We start from the raw sequence: 7215 nt of genomic DNA, 5'->3' as shown, positions 1-7215 counted from the left end.
TCGTCATATGTATTTTACTACAAAATACAGTAGGGTGAGTTTCATTTGCTCCCTTTTTTAAATGCATTTGCAATATATATTTTTGGGACTGAGAATACATGCTCTTTTATAATTGTTTTACGAAATAGACACAAATAATCGAAACTGCATTATATGGTTGAATGATCGAAACTGAATATGCCCCTTTTAGCTTGGTAGCCTAAGAATTAGGGAACATCACTAATTTTGAGAATTAGTGCACGCCTAATTGACACGAATCCTAAAGATAGATCTATTGGGCCTAACGAACCCCATCCAAAGTACCGGATGCTTTAGTACTTCGAATTCATTTTTATCATGTCCAAAGGATTTCCCGGAATGATAGGGGATATTCTTATATGCATCTTGTTAATGTCGGTTACCAGGTGTTCAATCTATATGAATGATTTTTGTCTCTATGCATGGAACGTATTTTTATGAGAACTGGAAATGAAATTCTTGTGGTCTATTAAAATGATGAAAATGACCGTTTATGATAAACTAATGAACTCACCAACCTTTTGGTTGACACTTTAAAACATGTTTATTCTCAGGTACGAAAGAAATCTTCTGCTGTGCATTTGCTCATTTTAGAGACATTACTTGGAATCATTCATGACATATTTCGAAAGACGTTGCATTCGAGTCGTCGAGTTCATCAAGATTATTATCAAGTCATTTATAGTTTAGATATATTATGAAATGGTATGTATGCCGTCAACTTTCAAGTAAAGAAAGTTTGTCTTTTAAAAACGAATGCAATGTTTATAAAATGTATCATATAGAGGTCAAGTACCTCGCGATGTAGTCAATTGTAATGTATTCGTCCAGATGGATTAGGACGGGTTGTTAGAGTTTAAACCCTGAATTTAGTTAAAACATACTCCGTACTATATAGCCCCTCTATTTCACTTAGTAAAACCTTTGTAACATGACTTGTAGTGTAATTTGTGGAATAATGCTTCTTAAAACTATGGATGAAGTATTTGGTAGACATAATTACACGGATAGTCTCTATAATTTTTTCGAATCGCTAGAATAGACAAAAAGAATTTAATGATGGTGATAGTCAAGAAAAAATCACTAATTATCTCTATATACATTAAAAGAGAGTCCCGATTAGCTAATAAATATTTTCAAAACCCCCTTAATTACCATTAGATTAAGAATTAAGAAATTACATTATAATACCCCTTAATCCAACGATCCTTAATTATCCCCATAAAAATATTATCTAATAAATCAATTGTTAAAACATTTATTGCTAAAATACCCCTTTACTTCTAAAACACGCTGATGAAAATTAAGAAACAAGGGGTCATCGACATTAGCATTAGCATCGGTAATTTGTGCCCTAACTACAAATTAAAGAACAATTAAGAGCCACGATGTTGGATGACTAATAATCATTGGGGATGGATCTTCCTATGTTTAATATTCATCAATAGAAGATATTTGATGAGTTTTCCATTACCAAAAGGTATGTAATTATGCAAAACCCTAATCTTTTTAATATGATCGAACAATTCCCCAATGTTGAACAATTCCCTAATCTGTTTAATAGGATAATTCTATAACTGTATTTTGGTAATTCGTGATTTCTGGGTTTTGTTTGTTAGGTATAAAAAATCAAAATATCCGACTGCTTCAATACCGAAAAAAGTCATACATCAGTTGTAAGTTGATTTTTTATTACAATCTATGTATAATGTTTTGGATTTCTAATGCTTTTGTTATTACTGTTGTTTTGATTAATAATGACATGATTTCATAATTTGATATAGTTACTATACAGGATGTGCCTTTTTAAAAAAAAAATTGTTTTTCGGTTAGTAATTTATATTTAGATAAATTAATATCATCTATGTTATTAATATCAGGTTAAATTTTCATTATAACATCAACGATTTTCAATTGATTGTTAATAGTTTTATAGTTTCTTCAATTACAGCATAAAGGAGGTAACTTCATTATTAGTGTTTTTGATTTTTTGAATCCGCCTAAACGTTTACCGTGGACGAATAACCAATTATTTTGAGCAGCATCGATGATGAAGCAGATGAAGATTTAAGTTTAAAAATTTTACAAAAAGAGCTTGTGCTAATGAACGACCCAACAACAATCCTTCATCATCGTCATCTCGGTTACAATTTGTATATATGCAGAAAATCTCTATGTTACAAGGTCTGTTTCTTTTTGTTTGGTCATCTTATTCTCATAAAACTAACAATGACTTCGAAATTGCATAAAGGTGCAGATATTCTATATGTTTTACTTTTGATTCGATATATAGATTATATGCATCTATATTATGTGCATTATGTAACTGTTGAATTATGATCTTGCAATATGAATTATGTGAGTTTAATTGTATAAATATATGAAAGATTATGAATTGTAGTTGTTCTTTGTGTTTGTAGTTGTTCTTTAAGTTTATAGTTCTTTATTTATTTAGTTAACCCTTGTGTTTATAGCTGATTTTTGAGCAGCAGTCATTATACAAATTAGATAAAAATCTATTGTTATAAATTACATTCATAATTCATATTTCATAATAAGCTGACATTTTATTTGGCGACACAACTAAAATCTATATTTATATTTCATCTATTAATCTGTTAATTTATTTTTATGATTTTTTGAGTTGCAGATATGTCTTCCACTGCGTTCATTGAACCGTTGCCTGTCACTGACTTTTCACTCAACTTCTGAATATGGATGTTTCAGCAAGACCATTGTCTGTTTCTGACCATGTGAAGGTGGCTCTCGGCAGCATTTATCGTAAAATATAGGTTTATGTTTCTTGCAATTTGATACCTTTTGTGTATAATCCTTTTTAAAATAGATCTAATGACTTGATCTCTTATTGTTACACCCTCTAGATCAAGGAGGCATTGAGAGGTGTCAAGGTTGAAGTTACTCACCGTGGAAAAATGTGTAGGAAGTATCGTGTATCCGGGCTAACATCTCAGGTAACACGAGAATCAAAGTTAGAACCGAGCTCTACTTTGCACTATATTTTAGTGTCTGACAGTTTTGACTACATCATGACATATGCCTTCTTTTTTTTAAACATATCATTTTCCCACTTGATGACATAGGTACAATGAAACATGTTGTTAAATACTTTCGAGAGACTTGTGCTTTCTCTATTTAACATGTGCAATGGTCGTGCTTGCGAGTTAGGAACACTCAGAGGCCAAATTATTTGCCGATGGAGATTCGATCATCTGTTTGTTTTTTCTTAATGTGATACCTTGGAATGAAATGCCACTTTATAATATCATTGTATTATAGGTTTGCAAGATTGTATAGGGTCAAAGGTATTCAAAGAGGCTAAATGAACGACTAATTAATGCTCAAGGTCACATGTCAGCGCCCTCGGGAAAAAAGAGGGAGATATTTTTAAGGATTGAATTTCTATTAATTATCTGTTGTCTGGAAATATAAAGATTCTACTTCTTACCAATTTGATGTTGATTATACAAAGGTTTGATCTGTGTTGTGTTATATTTAAGTAGATTGGAAACTCTGAACTGATAAGGGAAAAAACTAAAAAACTTAAAGCTGAATTTATTTGTCACATTACTTAAAGCTATAATCTGCAAAACTTTTGTGCGCCAAGAAGTTTGTTCACTATTCTACTTCTGGTGAGAATTTTTTTATTTAACTGTTGTCTACTTATTTGTAGGTTAAATTTGCAGACCGTTCGTCACAATGCTTATGTTCAAGATCCTTATGCCAAGGAATTTGGTATAAAATAAGCACTAACCTAGCCTCTGTTGAAGCTCGAATATTGCGTCCTTCCCGGGTAAATCACTATTCTTTTTAGTATGTGCTCAATAAAAAACATATCTAACTGTTTATTTGGTTTTCATAGCTTAAATATCATGATACTGGTTGTGAAAGGAACTGTTTACCTCAAGTGGGTCAGTGGAACATGATGAATAAAGTAACTCAACATTGGAATGCTTAAATTTATACATGATAAATTTTGTACCTTATGTCATAATGATGATCCCATAATGCACGTCTGATATTTGTGACAGAAAATTGTTAATGGGTGTCAGTTACTAATATTAATTGGATTTAGAGATGGCAAAATGAGTGGGTTGTGTGTTTGTTGTCCCAAGGAACTTCTATAAAAACTTAACTTTGACATTTAATAGTAAGTGAGTCATATATAATTACAATACTATTTTTTATTATAAATAACGGAGGCTTTATTCGTCTAAATCTCTTGTGTTGCTGGCCTTCGACCCATTTGATTTATTTGATTTGTTTGTATGTGTTTCTTTCTTCCTGTTTGACCTGTTAAAGATAGAATTTGAATTTTTACGATCTAAGTATATGGGTCATCCAATTATAGTTAATTATTTAAAAATAAATAATAAATTAATATGATAGCATTTTTTGTTTCTATGAAACTTGTTATGTTTTTGAATCTTTCCCATTTGACCCGTTACAGATAAACACAATAACTAGGAAAGGCTAAAACTACTATCTTTAATTTATTTGGTAACTTTCGTATGTCTCTTGTTAAATATAAGTTTCTTCTATCATATCTGTATATGCAGGCACTATTGTCGATTCCAAGTTTTGTCATTGTACAGAGTTTGATTTTTATCTGTGTATCCATGCTGGCATTCAGGTAAATATTAGCAGGCACTCAGTCACCATTTCATCTTCTACATGATGTTTCCATGAAACATTATGTAGTGTTTGGAATTATAAATCTGAGATCAATATCAATAATAGGGTACAAGTCGTCCTGCCCATTACCACGTGCTACGGGATGAGAATAAGTTTTTAGCTGATGATCAACTCTTATAAATAATCTGTCCTAAACGCCAATACGTATGTTCATCTATCCTATTCTTTGTTTCTATGGTTACCTGCGAGACAATTAACTTGTATTGATCTATGCTTCTTTAAACAGAAATTATGTATGATTTCTTCGTAATTAGCATGATATTGTTAGACGGAGGTTGATTGTATGGAATGAAATGCTTGTTGCGGCTTTACATGCCATACTATTTCTATCATAAATGTGCTATTTTATTAGCAGTTTGATAATGCTTTGTTATGGTATGTATTCTAACTTTTATTTTAGATGTGAAGCGTTCTCTACGTACCCTAGGACATATGATCTTATTCATGCTCATGGTCTCTTCCACTTTGTACAAAGAAAAGTAAGTCTCTTTCGGTAGAGGTAGTATAATGGATGTCTGGGTTAAAGTTGGGTTGGGTTGGGTATTTGATTTGGGTTGATACATGACACTGTTTAGAAACGGGTCAAATAAAGTCAGGTTGGTTTTGACCTCCTAAACATCATTTAATTCATCTTTGAAATTTGTTACTAAAATATTGTACTCGTATTCATTAAATTTAGACTTTAGGTAACTTTCAATCAATTTTACTCATTTGACCCGTTCTAATTTTAGGTGACTTATTACCCATTTGAGATAAATCAAAATCCTATAGGTCAACCTATTCACGAGTAATATTAGCTACGCTTGTAATCTGTTCGAGTTTTAAAGCCTGAGATACACACAGGTGTAGCTATGAAGATATTTTATTAGAAATGGATAGGATTTTAAGATCTGAAGGTACTGTTATAGGTCGTGATCATGAGATTGAAGTGATCAAAGTGAAAAAGGTTGTTTCTCGAATGAGATGGAACACAAAAATGGTGGATCATGAAGACGACCTTCTTGTTCCTGAAAAGACAATGTTTGCAGTCAAACAATATTGGGTTGGTGGTGAATTCGGTACAACGAAAACAAGATAAAACGCCAATTTTTTCTTTATTACTGGGAAACTTATAAATCCTAAAATTATACTTTTTTGTTGTAAATAAAGCTTTTAGCTGGATTTTTAGTTTTGGCTACATAGTAAATTCTACTTTGGTGCACATGTAACAAGAGTCAATATATTGATATGATAAAAATTATGAATTGTGAATAGATACTGGAGCCATATTCCATTTTATTTTTATGTTAGAATTTCAGATCATATGGAATTCAAATCCTACTGCATATAGTGTGCATATTTTGTCTTGATTAGGGAAAAAGTGTATAAAATAAGCTAGGCTTGTCATACTTTTTTTTTATACAGAAAATAAACACTTATTGGGTGTGTTTCTTTACCTCTTAATTGAATGGTTGAACGCTAAATTCGGCTTGTTTGTCTCTGAGCTCCGAATGACATATGATCAGCATTCAGTGTTCAACCATTCGAAGTTGAAACACTTTTTAATTATTACGTACCTAAATTTGATGTAATAGTCTCCCTAACATATGCAGAACACTTAAGAAACAAGAATATTAAAAAAAAAAACCATTTCATGTAACACATTTATAAAATAATTTTACTCAATTCATACCGTTCATTCAAAACGATTATCAAACAACTTCTTTCCTTAGTTATAAAATAAATATTTTATCGACGACATAGCGTTAGTAAAATATATTCATAACTTTGACTTAGATAGGAAGTCAAAGTGTGACCCACATGTCAAAAACACAAAAAGTCTTCAGCAATTGTTTTCCCCTACAGGGTTTCACCAACGACAATGTTCTAAACACTTGTCGTTAGCAATAGTAGATATCGACACCAAAGGGCCCTTGCCCTAGCGGTATGAAAGGAACCCTTCAACCAAGAGGTTTTGGGTTCAAGCCTCACTTGAGGCAGTGAGATGTAAATATTGGTGGTTTCGTGTGTAGATTGTAGGTTTGCCTTAAAAAAAAAAAGATATCGGCGATAAATCATATCTATTGTCGTGAGTAAAAACATTTATTTTTGTTGTTAACAGTTTTAAAAGCACTCAGTCTACGAATTAATACTCTGAATTTTGAAAAGTTGAATGAAGCAACAAAAACTGTAAACGACCTCAACATCCAAAAGTTGATGATAAAGAATTGTATGTTGGTAAAGCTCAGAAAAAGTTTGAAACTGAAAAATTGATTGAGCAAACTACGAAGGAGTCTCCGAACAAATCACAAGGACTAAACTTCTACATTAAGAATCCTGATGATTCTGTTTATGATGAAATATTTAGCGAATACCTTGCTTTTGACTCCAAACTCTTGCGGACAAATTTTCTTCATCATCCTTCGATATTAGAAATTCCAAGATATCATCGTATCTTTCATTATAAATATCCTCCATATTTCTGAAGATATTTTCATAACTATT

The 7215-nt window shown here is 31.6% G+C and overlaps 1 long non-coding RNA gene across 1 annotated transcript; it reads left to right on the top strand.

The window, feature by feature from the left end:
- Positions 1–1344: 1344 nt before the first annotated feature.
- On the top strand, positions 1345–2196 carry LOC139857135 (uncharacterized). The gene is made up of 3 exons (XR_011762349.1): positions 1345–1498; positions 1638–1694; positions 2061–2196. It is a non-coding gene; the product is annotated as an uncharacterized lncRNA (long non-coding RNA).
- The last annotated feature ends 5019 nt before the right edge of the window (positions 2197–7215 follow it).

This window comes from Rutidosis leptorrhynchoides, chromosome 7 (genome assembly GCF_046630445.1).
Source record: "Rutidosis leptorrhynchoides isolate AG116_Rl617_1_P2 chromosome 7, CSIRO_AGI_Rlap_v1, whole genome shotgun sequence".
Taxonomy (NCBI): domain Eukaryota; kingdom Viridiplantae; phylum Streptophyta; class Magnoliopsida; order Asterales; family Asteraceae; genus Rutidosis; species Rutidosis leptorrhynchoides.
Note: the sequence above shows the minus strand (reverse complement) of the source record. Positions and strands in the feature narration are given on the sequence as shown.